At 37.6% G+C, this 16,523-nt stretch overlaps 1 protein-coding gene across 6 annotated transcripts in view; it reads right to left on the reverse strand.

Moving 5' to 3' along the window:
• The window catches only part of XRCC4 (X-ray repair cross complementing 4), a 274,814-nt gene that overhangs the window by 255,041 nt on the left and 3,250 nt on the right, over window positions 1-16,523 (reverse strand). Inside the window, exon 1 of one of the 6 annotated variants that reach the window (XM_063604410.1) lies at window positions 1,601-1,619. The exons of the other annotated variants lie outside the window; for them this stretch is intronic. The gene's annotated coding sequence lies outside the window, so the exon portion shown is untranslated. Of the gene's footprint in view, window positions 1-1,600; window positions 1,620-16,523 lie in introns of those variants that run through there. 6 annotated transcript variants of the gene reach the window in all.

Genomic DNA, 16,523 nt, shown 5'->3' on the forward strand with positions numbered 1-16,523 from the left:
TGATTACAAATAAACTTGGCAGAAAGGATGAGAGTACACTTATCATTTTGGAAACTTTCTAGACTGTCACAAGAACACTTTAGTTCTAATTGCAGTTTCACGTGAGAATGACACTTAACAGAACTGAAGAGAAGAGATAAGATAGCACCTGAAACAGCATTAACTAAGCAGCAGTCTTTTTCAACAAGAACTCAGTAATTATGATTTCTTAAGCCTCAAAATTTTTGACACCTCTCTTATTTCAATTCCAAAAGAGTGAGGGTGTTCCTATGAAATATCACCAATTAAGCTTATATACAGTCTTTTCTACTTAAAAAAAAAGTGTTTTTCAGAACTGAAATGTAACTAAAAGCACTTGTGTGAAAAAGGAATAAGACTTACAAACAATGTACTTTTTCCCCCCACTCACAAACCCATCATTTACTTAAAACCGCACCCGTTTATCTGCCTATTTCTTAATGGCAAACAAGACGACAAGTGATAGGACTGAGCAACTTCGTCTGAGGAAAAAAAAAAAAAAAACCTATAACATATCCTCAAATTCAGCAATACAAAACTAGGAACTATATAAAATTACCAACATTTCACAATTTTTAACCTATAAAAATGACAATTTCATACAGTTCAAATAATAGTAACAGTTATAAATAGCACATAAGGACTTTCATTCCTAATTGGATGAGTAATTACATATTTATTTCCCACGCTTCAATTTCTCAGTCTGTCATTTTTGACCACATCTCTGAATACATTTTGGACAACTCCAGCAGGAGGAAGTTCCAAAGTATAAGCAAGACTCTGTTCTGAGTATAACCCTTGGGTTATACATTCTCAAAATGGACTAAAATTTATACCTAAAATTTAAGTCAAGCTCTATTTTCTCTTGTAAGGGTACAAGTTCTAATATATCCAGGGGCCATGCAGATCAGGAGTGAGGTCATATGCATCCATTGCATGACGAGTGGGACTGTGGGAAACTAGAAACTACAAGTACCATATAAAGGTGGTAGCCATTACTCACTGCAAAGCAGATTGTTATGGGTAAGTATTGGTCCTTAGTGTTCTGTCATTCAGATTATTCAAGAAACTGACAAATGCCAATTTTTATGTAGAAGTCAACTGGCTTTGAAATGTTGGCTCATATTGTTTTTCAAAACACTGAGTATAAAGTTTCCAAAATTATATGTGTACACCTACAATAAGAATTCTGCAGCCATCCACAAACAAAAATCTTGTTGTAGGAGTCTTGGGATTCAGGTAGGAGGCTGTAAAACCCAAGTGGAGCCCAAGACTTAGGAAGGCCATTTTGAGGGTACAAACTTGCACCTAGACACACAGATTGGGCTCCTGGGTTCAAACACAGAAATAATCCTGTTCCCCAAACGGCTTGGCTTCAGCCCCCTTTGGCTTTTGCAACCAAAACCACCTGCCAAGGGGTCCTGGAGGAATTACACACCCAAGTGCCCCACAAAGGCCGGTCAGCCCACCAACATCAGTCTTGGCAGTGGACCCAAAAGTTACCCTATAATTCAGCTCCAGCCCCACTCATCTGTGGTTCCCGCTTATCACTGGTCACACAAAAACCCAGAGAAACACTTACCCATCTGAGCCACTGGGATGGGATTGCCACCCTCTATCCCACAGCAGATCCCAAGGGGGACCTTTCTTGGCTACAGCACTTCTGTCCTGCAGCCCTGGAAATATCCTGCCCATGTAGAGAACTGCTGGGAGACTCATATATCTGAGTCACCAAGGCAGGCTTGGTGACTCAGCCTCCATCCCACAGTAGATCCTGACAGGGCTCAGTCTCAGCTCCAACCCCTCCCTGCCACAGTAAGGGAACTATCCCACCTATGCAAAGAACTTCTGGGATTCGTGTAAGTCTGAACCACTGCGACAGGTGTGTCTGCCTCCATCCCACAGCAGCTCCTGGAAGGGCTCAGTCTCAGCTCCAATCCTCTTGCTGGGAACTATCTTGCCTGGACAGGGAACTGCTGAAAGAAGCATCCATCTTAATAATACCGGAATAGGCTTGCCAGCTCCTGTCCCACAGCAGATTGTGAAGGGGCCCAGTCTCTGCTCCAGCCCCTCTCACTGCAATTTAAGAACTATCCTGCAAGTACAAAGATCTGCTAGGAGATTCATGATCTGTGCACTGGGACAGACTTGTTAGCCTCCAATCCACAGCAGATCCTGAAGGGCCTCTGCTTAGCTACAGCCTCTCTCTGCTGCAGTCCAGGAGTAATCCTGTCTACGTAGAGAACTACCAGAAGCCTAGCCAGTCTGAGCAACTGGGACAGGCTTGCCAGCCTCCATCCCACAACAGATCCTCAGCAGATTTTGACAACAGGCAGGCACTTGTTCTGACATAGGAGGGAGTTTAACCAGAGTGGTCCCTAGCCTCAAAGCCTACTTTCCTACCCCACTGATCATTTCTAATAAGCATTTCTATTGAACATAAAAATTGGTCCATCCACCCCAATCCACTTAACCTCAAGGACCCTCCTGCAACCCTGTCCAACTGCTGAACTCAAATAAAGGAATACGCCCTGTGGCCAAGGCTGATCAGAGGAAATTTCTGTGTCCATTCAGCAGCTCAGCCTGATTGCAGAGCTCAGACGGTGGTCCTGTCAGATAAGAGAACCTATGTAGCTACCCCAAAAAAATTCAGAGCAAAGGTAGCAGGCCAGCTTTCTACAGAACCTAAAAGCAAGCTGTGTCTGCTAAGGGTTATTGCTAGCTGGCCCCTCCAGAAGTATAGGCTAGAATAAATAGTAAAGTTCTATCCCTGCCAACGAACACCTGTAAAAGCTGGAAAAGGTGGTTGTCTCCACAAATGTGCAAACACCAACACAAGGACACAGGATTACAAAGACTCAGGAAATCATGACACCTCCAAAAGAAACGAATAAAACTCCAACAATGAATCCCAAAGAAAATGGAATCCATAAAATGGTTAAAAAAAAAAAAAAAGATTTCAGAATAATCCTTATTAAAAAGTTAAATGGGCAGCACATGGTGGCTCACACCTGTAGTTCCAGCAACTGAGGAGGCTGAAGCAGGAGGATCCCTTGTGCCCAGGAATTCAAAGCTATGGTGAACTATGATTTTGTCACTGCACTCCAGTCTCCAGCCTGGGAGATAGAGTGAAACCTCAACTCTTTTGGGAAAAAAAAAAAGTTAACCACAAGAATATATAAATAGAAAATTAAATTTTGAAAATACATGAACAAAATGAAAAGTTTGACAAAGAAATAGAAACAATTAAAAAATGAATATCCAGGAGATGAAGAATACAACGACTAAACTGAAAAATGAAATAGGAAGCTTGAACAGCTGCCTTGAGGAAGCTGAAGAAAGAATCAGTGAGCTTCTAGATGGACATTTGAAATCAGTCAGAGGAGCAAAGAAAAAAAGAAAAAGAGGAAAGGAAAGAAGAGGGGAGGAGAGGGGAGAGGAGAAGAGGGGAGAGGAGGGGAAGAGAGGGGAGGGGAAAGGAGGGGAAGAGAGGGGAGTGGAGGGAAGGGGAGGAGAGGGGAGGGGAGGGGAGGGAAGGGGAGGGAACGGGAGAGGAGGGGAGGGGAGCCTATGGGGATTATGGAGCACCATCAAGAGACCTAACCTATACATAATAGGAATTAAGAAGTAGAAAAACAAAGTAGGTAGATGCATATTTAAAGAAATAACAAATGAAAAGTTCCCTAATCAGAAGGAAGCCAACATCCAGGTACATGAAGAAAGGAGATCTCCAACCAAATTCAAACCAAAGAGGAGTTGACGATAACATGTAATTATCAAACTATCAAAAATTAAAGAGAAAGAAAAAATTCTGAAAACAGCAAAAGATAATAAAGAAATCACACATAAAAGGGTTCCAATAAAACTAACAATAAACTTCTTAGCAGAAACCCCAGACCAGGAGAGAGTGGGCTGATATATTCAAACTGCTCGGGGGATGGGGCGTAAAAAAATGCTGCCAACCAAGAAGACTTTACCCAGCAAAGATGTCTTTCAAAAATGAGAAGGAAATAAAAACTTTCCCAGACAAGCAAAACTTTTACAACATCCCATAAATTTTGGCATACCGTGTTTTCATTTTTGTTTGTCTAAAGATATTTTTTAATTTCCCTTTTAATTCCTCAATTGACCTATTGGTTGTTCAGGAGCATGTTGTTAATTTCAGTATACTTCTGAATTTTCTGAAATTCTTCCCGTAATTGATTTCTAGTTTCATACAATTGTGGTCAGAAAAGATATGTGATATGATTTCAGTCTTCTTCAACTTCCTAAGATGTGCTTTGTGAACTAACATACAATCTATCCCAGAAATGATCTGTGTACATTTGAGAAGATTGTGTATCCTGTTGGTGTTAAGATGGAATACTCTGTATATGTCTGTTACGGTTCATTTCATTTAAAGTGTTGCTTAAGTCTAACATTGCCTTATTAATTTTCTGACATTATCTGTCCATTATTGAAAGTGGTGCATTGAAGTTCTCTACTGTTATTGTATTACAGTCTATCTCTGTACACCCTTTAATGTTTGCTTTATATATTTAGGTGCTCCATTGCTGGGTACATATGTATTTATAATTGTTATAGCCTCTTGGCAAACTGACTACTTTATCATTATATAATGCCTTCATTTTCTTCTTTTTACAGCTTTTGACTTAAAGTATTTTCTGCTTTAAGTATTGCTACTCCTGCTGATTTCTGGTTACCATTTGTGTAGAATATCTTTTTCCATTTCTTCACTTTCAGTCTATATGTGTCCTCAAAACTGCAGTGAGTTCCTTGTAGGTAGCATATAGTTAGGTCTTGTGTGTGTGTGTGTGTGTGTGTGTGTGTGTGTGTGTGTGTGTGTGTCCATTCATTTACTCCTTGTCTTTTATAGGAGAATATAATCCGTTTACACTCAATATAATTGTTAAGTAAGGAAAGGACTAACTTTCTCGCCATTTTGTTAATTATTTTCTATCGTTGGGTCTTTTTTTCTTGAAGATATTTTGTTTCCTTCTTCATCTCTTGCAATTTTCCTTTGTGGTTTGATAGTTTCCTGTGTGGTATGTCTTGAATCTTTTGAATTTAATTTTATTTTTTGTGAATCTCCTACAGATTTTTGCTTTTTGGCTACCATGAGGCTTACAAAGAATATCTTACACTTCTGTCTATTTTAACCTGATAGCAGCTTAACATTGATTAAATACAACTCAACACTTTTACCCAGCCATCTTATGTTTCTAATGTCTAAATTACATCATATTATAATATATATATCCCTTGAAAGTTTATTGTAGCTGTGGTTGCAATTAATAATTTTGTCCTTTAACCCTGTACTAAGAATAAAATTACTCTACACACCACCATTACCATCCTAAAATATTCTGAATGTTGATCAGTATTACTTATACCATTAGGTTCTGTGCTTTCATAACTTTTTTGTTATTTGACATTAAAATGGATTTGACATTAAAAGCATAGGAAACAAAAGCAAAGATAGACAAATGAGATTACATCAAACTAGAAAGCTTCTGCACATCAAAGGAAACAATTAGCAGAGTAAAAAGACAACCTACAGAATTAAGAAAATATCTGCAGTCCATATATCTGATAAAGGGCTAATATCCAAAGTATAAGAGGAAATCAGACAGCTCTATAGAAACAAAACAGATAATCCAATAAAAACGTGAGCTATTGACCTGAATAGGTATTTGTCAAAAGAATACATCTGAATAACTGATAGATACTTGAAAAAACGCTCACCATCACTAATCATTAGGGAGATAGAAATTAAAATCATAATTAGATATCACCTCCTATCTGTGAGAATGGCCACTATCAACAAAAACAACAAACACTTGCAAGAAGGTGGAGAAAAAGGGAACCTTTGTATCCTGTTGGTAGGAACATAAATTAGCATAACCATTATGGGAAACAGTATGGAGGATCCTCAAAAAACTAAAAATAGAATTACCATATGATCCAGCAATCCCACTTCTGAGTATTTACCTGAAAGTTTTAAAATCAGAATGTGGAAGAGACATCTGTAGTCTCATATTCACTGCAGCACTAGACAATAGTCAAGTTATGGAATAAACCTAAATGTCTACCAGAGGATAAATGAATACCAAAAAATTCATCTACACACAATGGAACACTATTCAGGCTTTAAAAAATAAAAATAACTTTGTAATTTGTGACATCACAGACGGAATTGGAAGACATTACCCTAAGTGAAATAGGCAAGGCACAGAAAGACAAATGCCACAGTTCTCACTTATATGTATAATCTAAATTAATTGAACTCACAGAAGCAGAGAGTAGAATGGTGGTTACCAGAGGCTGGGTGGTAGGGAGGATGGGCAGTTGATATGGTTTGGCTGTGTTCCCACCCAAATCTCATCTCGAATTGTAATCCCCAGATGTTGACCTAGGACCTGGTGGGAGGTGATTGGATCACAGGGACGACTTCCCCCATGCTGTTCTCATAATAGTGGAGTGAGTTATCACAAGAGCTGATGGTTTTAATAGTTTGGCAGTTCCCATTTCACTCTTCTCTCTCACCTGCCACCATGTAAGATGTGCCTGCCTGCTTTTCCTTCTGCCATGATTGTAAGTTTCCTGAGGCCTCCACAGCCATGCAGAACTGTGGGTCAATTAAACCTCTTTTCCTTATAATTTACCTAGTCTTAGGCAGTTCCTCATAGCAGTGTGAAAACAGGCTAATACAACAGTCAAAAGAGTATAAAGCCTCAGTTATATATGAGAAATAAGTCTGACTTTTTTATTTTAGATCAATTGTACAGCATGCTGAACATAGCTAACAATTGAGTACTGTACATTTCAATATTGCCACAAATAAACAATGTTAAATACTTCAGGGCATAGATATGTTAATTAGCTTAATTTAACCATTCTGCATTGCATTCAAAATTATAATATCACTTTGTACCCCATAAATATAAACAACCATAACATAATATATAATATAAATAAAATTTAACAAACAAAAAATAATGAGTGTGTGTGATATTATAAGAAATATGTTTGAACTTTGTCCCCTGCTCCTCGCACAGAGTTGGCAAAACCCTTGAAATTTCCTGAGTGATAGGAATGTTTTTGTTACTCATAAGGAACAGCTTTCAATTACACCTGAGTTTATAATAATGAAGTGACTTACAGTGAGGCCTCTAGACAGCCTCAGGATGGAGCTGGTCACCAGAAACACCAAGTGATTAGTAGGCTGGGATTTTCAGACCCTCCTCCCTACCCTCCATTCCTCCCATGCACCCAGACCAGGAGATTGAGCTCTATAAAAATTTGAATTGGGAGGTTTACAAGTCCATTTTCACACTGCTGATAGACATACCTGAGATTCAGTAATTTATATGGAAAAAAACAGTTTAATGGACTTACAGTTCCACATGGCTGAGGCGGTCTCATAATCATGGCAGAAGGCATGGAGGAGCAATTCATGTCTTACATGGATGGCAGCAGGCAATGAGACAGAGCTTGTGCAGGGAGCCCCCCCCCCACCCCACCACCTTATAAAACCATCAGATCTCGTGAGATTTATTCACTATCATGAGAAAAGCATGAAAAAGAACTGCCCCCATGATTCAATTACCTCCCACTGGGTCTCTCCCACAACACGTGGGAATTCAAGATCAGATTTACATGGGGAAACAGCCAAACCATATCAGGAGGCTTAGGAAGGAGGATCACTTGAGCCCAGGCCTTTGACATTACAGTGAGCTATGATTGTGCTACCTGCACTCCAACCTGGGTGACAGAGTGAAACCCTGTCTCAAAAAAACAAAACTCTTGAACAAGGAGATGTGAACAGCTTCCTGCTTGGTGAACACATCATGGTGCTAAAAGGTGGCATGTCCACAGAAGGGCATTGAAGTCCTGTTCCCCTGCCACCATAACTTTCCCTATGTGTCCTCTCTCATTTGGCTGTTCCTAAGTTCTATCTTTTGTACTAAACCAGTAAAGGTAAATAAAATATTTTTCTGATTTCTGTGACCCATTATAGCAAATTATCAAACCTGAGGCAGAATTGCTTCTCTTGCACAAAGTAGTGTGGCTTCATTTGTTAATAAACATTTCATTAATTCTTTTGGGGAAGTGTTTGATTAAAAATAATTTTTTTTTCTAAGACATGTAACATTCCCAGCTTCTCCCTAATAAGAAAATTATTCGTGAGGCATAAATCAAGGGAAACCTTGATTTATAACTGGTTGGTCAAAAGTATAGGTGACTCAGGACTTGTGACTGGCATCTGAAGTGGAGGCAATTTTGTGAGACTGAGCCCACAAACCTGTGGGATCTGACACTAACCCTAGATAGACGGTGTTTGAATTGTACTGAATTGTTGAATACCCACTTGGTGTTAGAGAATTGGAGTTATGATTGGCCTCCAAGGATCCCAAGTCAATTATCTTATTCCCCCACTGGGGGAAAAAAAGAGGGTTTAATATAGGAAGGATATTGGGATAATCATGCTTAGCAGATTCTCTGCCAGTTCTTCTCCTGATGGAAAGGGCCTGGAGCTGAATTACATACACTGAATCACTCAGCAGAAAGCTCAACTAGTGGCTGTTAGAAATGGAACTTTGATAGTTTCAAAATTCTAGTACTATTCTGTTAGATTCCCATGTGCTGGCCTCTCCAACATTTGAATGAAGCAAGCAACAAAATTAATCCAGATTAGAAGTCATTTGTTATCAAGGTATCACAATTTAGGAGGCTGTGCTTCTACAAGGGTAGTGTCTGATAGCACTTAGTTACCTGCAAAATTGGCAACCACCTCCAGCAGGCAGCAGTGAAACAAGGTCACACAGCTAAAAGAGTATCTTTAAATTATCTTATTGATCAGAAAGATTAATCAGTTGGTGGCCTCTTTATGGCTACAACTTAATATCAATTTTGAAACAAAATCCTAAAAAGATTGTCAGACTTCTTCAAAGGATTCTGAAATAGCACTAAATCAAACATGTTCCTGCCTATAAAGTACAATGAAGTGAAAATGAAGTCAAATTATCAATAATCTTTAAACTTCAGAACAATCAAGAATGATTATCTTATTAGAAGGAAGTTGGAAATGTTATATGCATCAACAATCTTCAAACTACAGAACTATCACGAATAATTTTCTTATTAGGGAGAAGCTGGGAATGTTACATGTCTTAGAAAAAAAAATTTATTTTTAATCAAACACTTCCCCAAAAGAATTAATGAAATGTTTATTAACAAATGAAGCCACACTACTTTGTGCAAGAGAAGCAATTCTGCACAGCAAAATTTAAAATGCTGATCTGAAAAGCTATTCAGAGTCAAGTTAGTTTCATAGTCACTTAATATGTTTTAAAAATTTCCCATTAAGTTGAAATAACGAACTGAAATCAACCTGCAGAACGTCAGTTGTAAAAATTCCACTCCATCTACCAGTCATTCATTAAGGAAGCAGTATGTGCAAACTTTGTGTTCAATGAGAACTCTAGCAGATCAGAAAAAAAAAGTAATGACACTTTCTCTCCAGAAACTTTTCATCCACTTAGGAGAACATGACCATACAGAGTTCTATATAAATTATAATTAAACTTGTTAGTTATTTAAAAAATAAGTAAATATATACAAGGTAGTATATAATTTTGCTACAGCAGAGTTAAAGTAGTAATAAAATAATGACAAGATATATCAAATACCTGCTAAATGACATAAAAAGATGCTGCATTTTCTAAGGTAAAAAAATTACAGGACCAATATAAACAAAAATAAGAGGTATAAGAGAAGGTTTGCCTGAGGAATCCAATGTTCAGAAAATGAAATACCAACAATCAACTAGTAGATTCACCAGTAGCAATGACAATACAATTCCAATGCCTTGAAAATTATTTTTCCTTAACAATTGAAATGTATATTATTAAATTCAATTCTGCCTGCATAAATATTCCACTTTGGCCAAGGTACAAGACTGCCCAGTGAAACATCAGAAATACAAAATATCCAGAAAAATGAGGTACATGCTTTTCATTTTAACAAGGCATGTAGCTCCAAACCAAATAGAGACATACACCAAAAAAATGAGTAAATTACTAAATTTTCAAAGATAAGATTGTATTAATTTTTTTGTGTATTTTAGTATGACATCTTGCTTGCTGAAACAATGAACACGCTATGACCAGGAAAAAAAAAATTTTTTTTTTGACACAGGGTCTCACTCTGTCACCCAGACGAGTACAGTGGCACCATCTCGGCTCACTGCAACCTCTACCTCTCAGGCTCAAGTGATTCCCCTGCCTCAGCCTACTGAGTAGCTGGGATTACAGGCATGCACCACCACGCCTGGCTGATTTTTCTATTTTTAGTAGAGATGGGGTTTCACTATGTTGGCCATGCTGGTCTCAAACGCCTGACCTCAAATGATCTACCTGCCTCGGCCTCCCAAAGTGCTGGGATTACAAGTGTGAGCCACTGTGCTCAGCCAACCAGGACAAATTTTATAGGGCTGTTGTTATTTAGAAATGCCTTTTTATTTTTTATTTTTTTGGAGACAGGGTCTCAGTCTTGCCCAGGCTGGAGTGCAGTGGCGCAATCTCAGCTCACTGCAACCTCTGCCTCCCAGGTTCAAGCAATTCTCATGTCTCAGCCTCCCGAGTAGCTGAGATTACAGGCATGCACCACCACTCCCGGCTAATTTTTGTATTTTTGGTAGAGATGGGGTTTCACCAGGTTGGCCAGGCTGGACTTGAACTTCTGACCTCTGGTGATCCACCTGCTTTGGCCTCCCAAAGTGCTGGAATTACAGGTGTGAGCCACCACTCCTGGCCTAGAAATGCCTGATTTTTTAATTAAACCTTGTTCAGAGGTTATATAAAACAGAGATATCTATTTAGCTGATGGCCAAAAAAATTCAACCAAGTTAGAACATTCAAGAACATAAAGATCATGGTTAGGCATTTAGATACGAACATTCAGTTCAGGTATGTCTGATTTAATATCTAAGGGATTTCTTTGACTCAGGACAAAATGAGAAAGAGAGAGAACCAGCCAATGTCTTAGGAAACTGTTTTTGAAAAAAAAAAACTAGATAAAAACTGAGAAATTAAATTAAGGCACATACACAGTTGATCGCTGAACAACTGAAGGTTTGTTCTGTGTGGGTCCACTTACACTCTAAAGTTTCTCAATAAAAGTTACACCAAGTGTGTCCACCTCTCCTGCCTCCTCTTCCACCTCCTCTACCTCTGCCACCTCTGCCACCTCTGCCAGCCCAGAGACAGCAAGATCGATCCTTCTCTTCCTCTTCCGCCCCAGCCAGCTCAACATGAAGACAAGAATGAAGACCTTTATGATGATCAACTTCCAATTAATGAATAGTAAATATATTTTCCCTTCATTATGATTTTCTTAATAACATTTACTTTTTTCTAGCTTACTTTATTGTAAGAATACAGTACATAATGCATATAACACACAAAACATATGTTAATCAACTGTTTATGTTATTGATGAGGCTTCTGGTCAACAATAAACTATTAGTAGTTAAGTTTTGAAGGAGCCAAAAGTTATACATGGATTTTCAACTGCGTGAGAGGTTGGCGTCCCTAACCCCTATATTGTTCGAGGGTCAACTCTATAGCTAATTACAATGTATGCTACTATATGGACTTAATAAATCATTCATTTCTTCTAAGAACTCATACAATATTATGAACTGGTTAAATGATTAGATTACTATTTAAAAGCCACCTATCACTACCATTAGAAAGGAGAAGCAATGAGAAAACAAGTCCTGATACCCATGTTTTATGTTCTTAAGATTGTTTTAGGACTGTCGTTCAAAGAATTGCTAAGTTTAAACTTCTTCTAGAAGTCCGCAAAACAATGTAAGATTGTGTGGTTCTAATGACTTGATATAAAAGCTCAAATGTCTACTTTGCATCAAAAAGCTTTTTGTTAAAATATAGTGATATTCAGATGGGAATTAACAGTGGTGATCTATAATATGATTTTCTACTGAGACATGCTTGTCAGATAATGACAACAAAGTCATATTCCCTTATCACATCTAAAGTGCAAAAACTTCCATTTTCTATGTTGCCATTTAAGAAGTTATCAGAGTATAAACTTTTGTCTCCCCAAATTAATATCTAAGTCATCATGAGCCAATTTCTCCTTAAGAACAATGTTGAAAATGAAGGGTTGGTTCCTAAACACAACACTTGGCAAGTCTTTAAAATTCAATTTATAGATGAGTATCACAGCACAGCTAATTTACAAATTTATAAATAGCAATGATACTGTCATTTTTATGTTAAACCCATACATGGAACTCTATTAGTATACTATATCATACAAGCATCTACCTAAAAATTACCAAAAAAAATCATAAACTTTTAAACTTTAACTTTTTAAGTGCCTCAACGTTTAGACAGATGTAATTTTATTTTCCCTGAGCAGCTGTTCATTTGGACATGTTCCGTATTTATTGATATACTGTGTCCAATGCTAGGGTCACATTTCTTAAACAGGAACTTGGCAACTTCCAAATTCTATGGTAAATATTGACATGTCTCAGCATGTCAATATTTATACTGTCAAGACTTTGACAGGTTTCAACAATGGCTGCATCTCATTTCTTAGCAGCCATGTGCTTCTGTTTCAAATGAGCAAGTTCCTTCTTTATCCAATAAAATTCTCATTCACTGCTCAGGTAAAATTACAAGTAAGTTAATAGCATTCTCTCACACAAGACCAGATTGAACTCTTTGCTTACTTCAACATTTTAGTCACTTCTGTAGGATTAGCAAAGCTATGGAAATGAACACAAATTCAGGATACAATGTCCTCCAGGTAATATTTGTTTTTGATTACTTAATCTCAAGCCTAATTATCATTTGCAACGACATTACTAATGTGGAAGCCTTTTCAGAATCTATAGAGCTAATCTATTTCCTTTTTTGTTAGTCTTAAGGGCTAGGTGAAGATAAAACTGCTTTAGTTTATAGGCTGTGACAATAATGATAATATTCAGAAGGCAGTTTGAACTCAGGATGCCAATCATAAAGAGTAGTTGGGAAGTCTAGCTCATTATCTAGGATTAAACAAACAGTATTTTAAATGCAAAATTAGTTTACCTAATTTTGTGCTACGTGTCAGAGATACTGTTAACAAACTAATCGTAATTAAATCAATCTTAAGAGCAAATTTCGGTACTGCTGAAAGAAAATCTTTGCAACATCTTTAAACACTCTGGGATTTCCCAGTGGTACACAAGCAGAAGTTTAATGTAACATGAAGTTACTGGTAGTAATGGCATCTAGCAAAAACATAAATGCCTCATGAACAGTTTGGAATTTTGGCATGTATTTCTTCTTTGGCAAGTATTTCTTCTTTTTGGCAACACAAATCTCAAGAATGTTTTCCTCCCCAAAAGTGCCTAATTTCATCAACATTAAAAATTTGCTGTCTACAATTGAACCCTGATCAATGATTTCAGCCAATGCCTTAGAAAAAAGCACAGCTCACTTTCATCAGGGCTGGCAGCTTCAACAATAACAAGGAGCAAATTGTCCAGGGCTATACAATGCATTAACTCCCTCCTACTTGTATCAAAAGGATACAGTACCTTTCAATTATTTGAAAGACAGCCATCTTTTTCCTAAGAAACAAGGTATAGCAAATAAGCCATTGATTTTACACTCAAAAGACCCAGGTTGGAATCAAAACTGTGCTTCATAGCTGAGTGTCCTTGATCATGCCATTAATGCATTAAAACATTCACTGATTACTTCCTATGTACCAGCATTTGGTATCCCAAAGATCAGTAAGACACATTCGCAACTCTCTACTGAAATAGAGACACCCAAACAGAACTATAATATAAGTTTGTAAAATGCAGAGGTAGGAAGGGAGCTCCTCTGAAAAGCAGCACTTACCCTGGCCTGACATTTTAGGGAAGGCTTCCTTGAGTTACATCTAATATTATACGAATCTTTAAAGAGAAATGGTCAGGTGAAAACAACTTAGGGGTAGAGGAAGAAAGATAAGGAAGGGCATTCCAAATAGAAGAGTCTGCATGAGTAAAGAGTTGGAGGCAAGAAATAGCATGATACATGGAAGTGATAAATAATTCAGTGTTTCAGACTGCAAATCAAAAATTACAGGTTCATGGTCAAATGCGGTGGCTCATGCCTGTAATCCCAGCACCTTCATGCCTGTAATGCCAGCACTTTAGGAGGCTGAGGCGGGTGGATCACGAGGTCAGGAGTTCGAGACCAGCCTGGCCAACATGGTGAAACCCCGTCTGTACTAAAAATACAAAAAATTTGCTGGGCATGGTGGCATGCACCTGTAATCCCAGCTACTCAGGAGGCTGAGAAGAGAGAATTGCTGGAACCCAGGAGGCAGAGGTTGTAGTGAGTAGAGATTGCGCCACTGCACTCCAGCCTGGGAAACGGAGCAAGACTCCATCTCAAAAAAAAAAAAAAAAAAAAAAAAAATTACAGATTCAAACACCCAATCAAGTCAGTCATTCATTCAAACAAAACCTACTGAGTACTTCTATGCCTCAGACAAATGCTTTATAATGTGGCATAAGACAACAAAACAGATAAAAAGGCCTGCCTTCATGGATTTTACATTTTAATAGGGGAACACAATTAAAAATACATGTAACAAATATGTAATACATATACAGAATAATGATAAGCGCTGAAGTAAAAAGAGGAGATAAAACAGGGTGGAGGAGATAGGGGTAGGGGCTATGGAAGTTGCAAAGCTTCAATTTAAATAGGGAGGTTGGGATATGCTTTACTGCAAAGGTGACATTTGAACAACATGTAAAAGCTATGAAGGAATTAGCTGTATGGATCCAAAAGCATTCTAGATAGAAGAAGCAGTCAGTGCAAAGGCCCTGTGGTAGAAGTAGGCCTAGTGTACTTAAGAAACAGGGTGGTAAGTATGGCTGGAACAAAGGGAGAGAGAATACAAAGACATGTAGTCAGAGAGGTAATGGGAGACCAGATCATGTAGAGCAGAGGTGTCCGATCTTTTGACTTCCTTAGGCCACACTGGAGGAAGAATTGTCTTGGGCCACACATAAAATACACTAACACTAATGATACCTAAAGAGCTCAAAAAAAAAAAATCTCATAATGTTTTAAGAAAGTTTACAAATTTGTGGTGGGCCGCATTCAAAGCCATCATAGGCCACAGGCAGCCTGTGAGCTGTAAGTTGGACAAGACTGATGTAGACTATTGTAGGCCAACGTAAGGCTGTTAGCTTCTACTATGAATCAAATGATTCACGAAAGGTTTTTAAGCAAAAAAGTAATGTTATATTCTTCTGTATATTATTTTGAAATAATTCTGAATTTACAGAAGAGTTGCAAAGATAATAGAAAGTTCTCATATACCCCTCACCCAATTTCTTCTAATATTAACATCTTATACTACCACGGTGCATTTATCAAAACCAGGAAACCAACACTGATACATTTCTATCAACTAAACCATAGACTTTATTTGGATTTCACCAGTTTTTCCATTAATAACCTCTTTCTGTTTCAGGATCCAATCTAGCATAACATATTGCATTTAGAATCTTACATGTAAATACACAATTTTTTATTTATATTTTAAAAGTATCACTCTGGCTGACATATGAGAATAGACTGTAGGGAGGCAAGGACTGAAAAAAGCAGAGAGAACAGAACACAATTACTATAATCCAAGCAAGAAATGATAGTGGGTAATAACAAAAATCTGAGCAAGAGATGATCAGTATACTAATAGCAGAAATAGTAGAAAACTGTTGAATTCTAGATATATTTCATAGAAAAAGCCAACAGATTTGTTGGAATACAAGAGAAAGGAAGGAGTCAAGGATGACTCCAAAGATTTAACTGAGCAACTGGCTGTATAAAGTTGCCATCAATTCAGATGAGAAAGAATGGGAAAGGTTTGGGAGGAAAGGAGTTCGGTCTGGGACATCTGAGTTCAAGATATCTTTTAAATATACCAATGAAGATGCAGAGGTAGAAAAAGAGAAATTGGAACATGGAGCATAGAAAACTCTTTAGAGGATTTTTGTTGCAGAGAAGAGCAAACAAATGGGGTTGAAAATGGAGAAAGGTTAAGAGAAACATTTCTTAAGGTAAAAGAAATAAGACATACATTAAATAGAAGTGTCTTTTTTGGTGAAACTTCTTTTTTTAAAAAATGTTAATGTGTATATTTGAGGTTTACAAGTTGACATTATAGGATACACACAGATAGTAAAATGGTTATTTTAGTCAAGGAGATTAACACCTATCATCTATCTTATTTTTTGTGCGTGACAAGGGCAGCTGAAAATCTACTTATTTAACAAAAATCCCTAACAGAATAAAACTGTATTAACTTTGGTCCTCAAGTACATTTCAGTATGAATTGAAAAGCCATGTGGGAAGAGAATAAAAACAAGGGGGGAGAAAAAAAGGACAAACACTGGAACATGAAAAACCTCTACCTGA

Source organism: Pan paniscus, chromosome 4 (assembly GCF_029289425.2).
Source record: "Pan paniscus chromosome 4, NHGRI_mPanPan1-v2.0_pri, whole genome shotgun sequence".
NCBI lineage: Eukaryota > Metazoa > Chordata > Mammalia > Primates > Hominidae > Pan > Pan paniscus.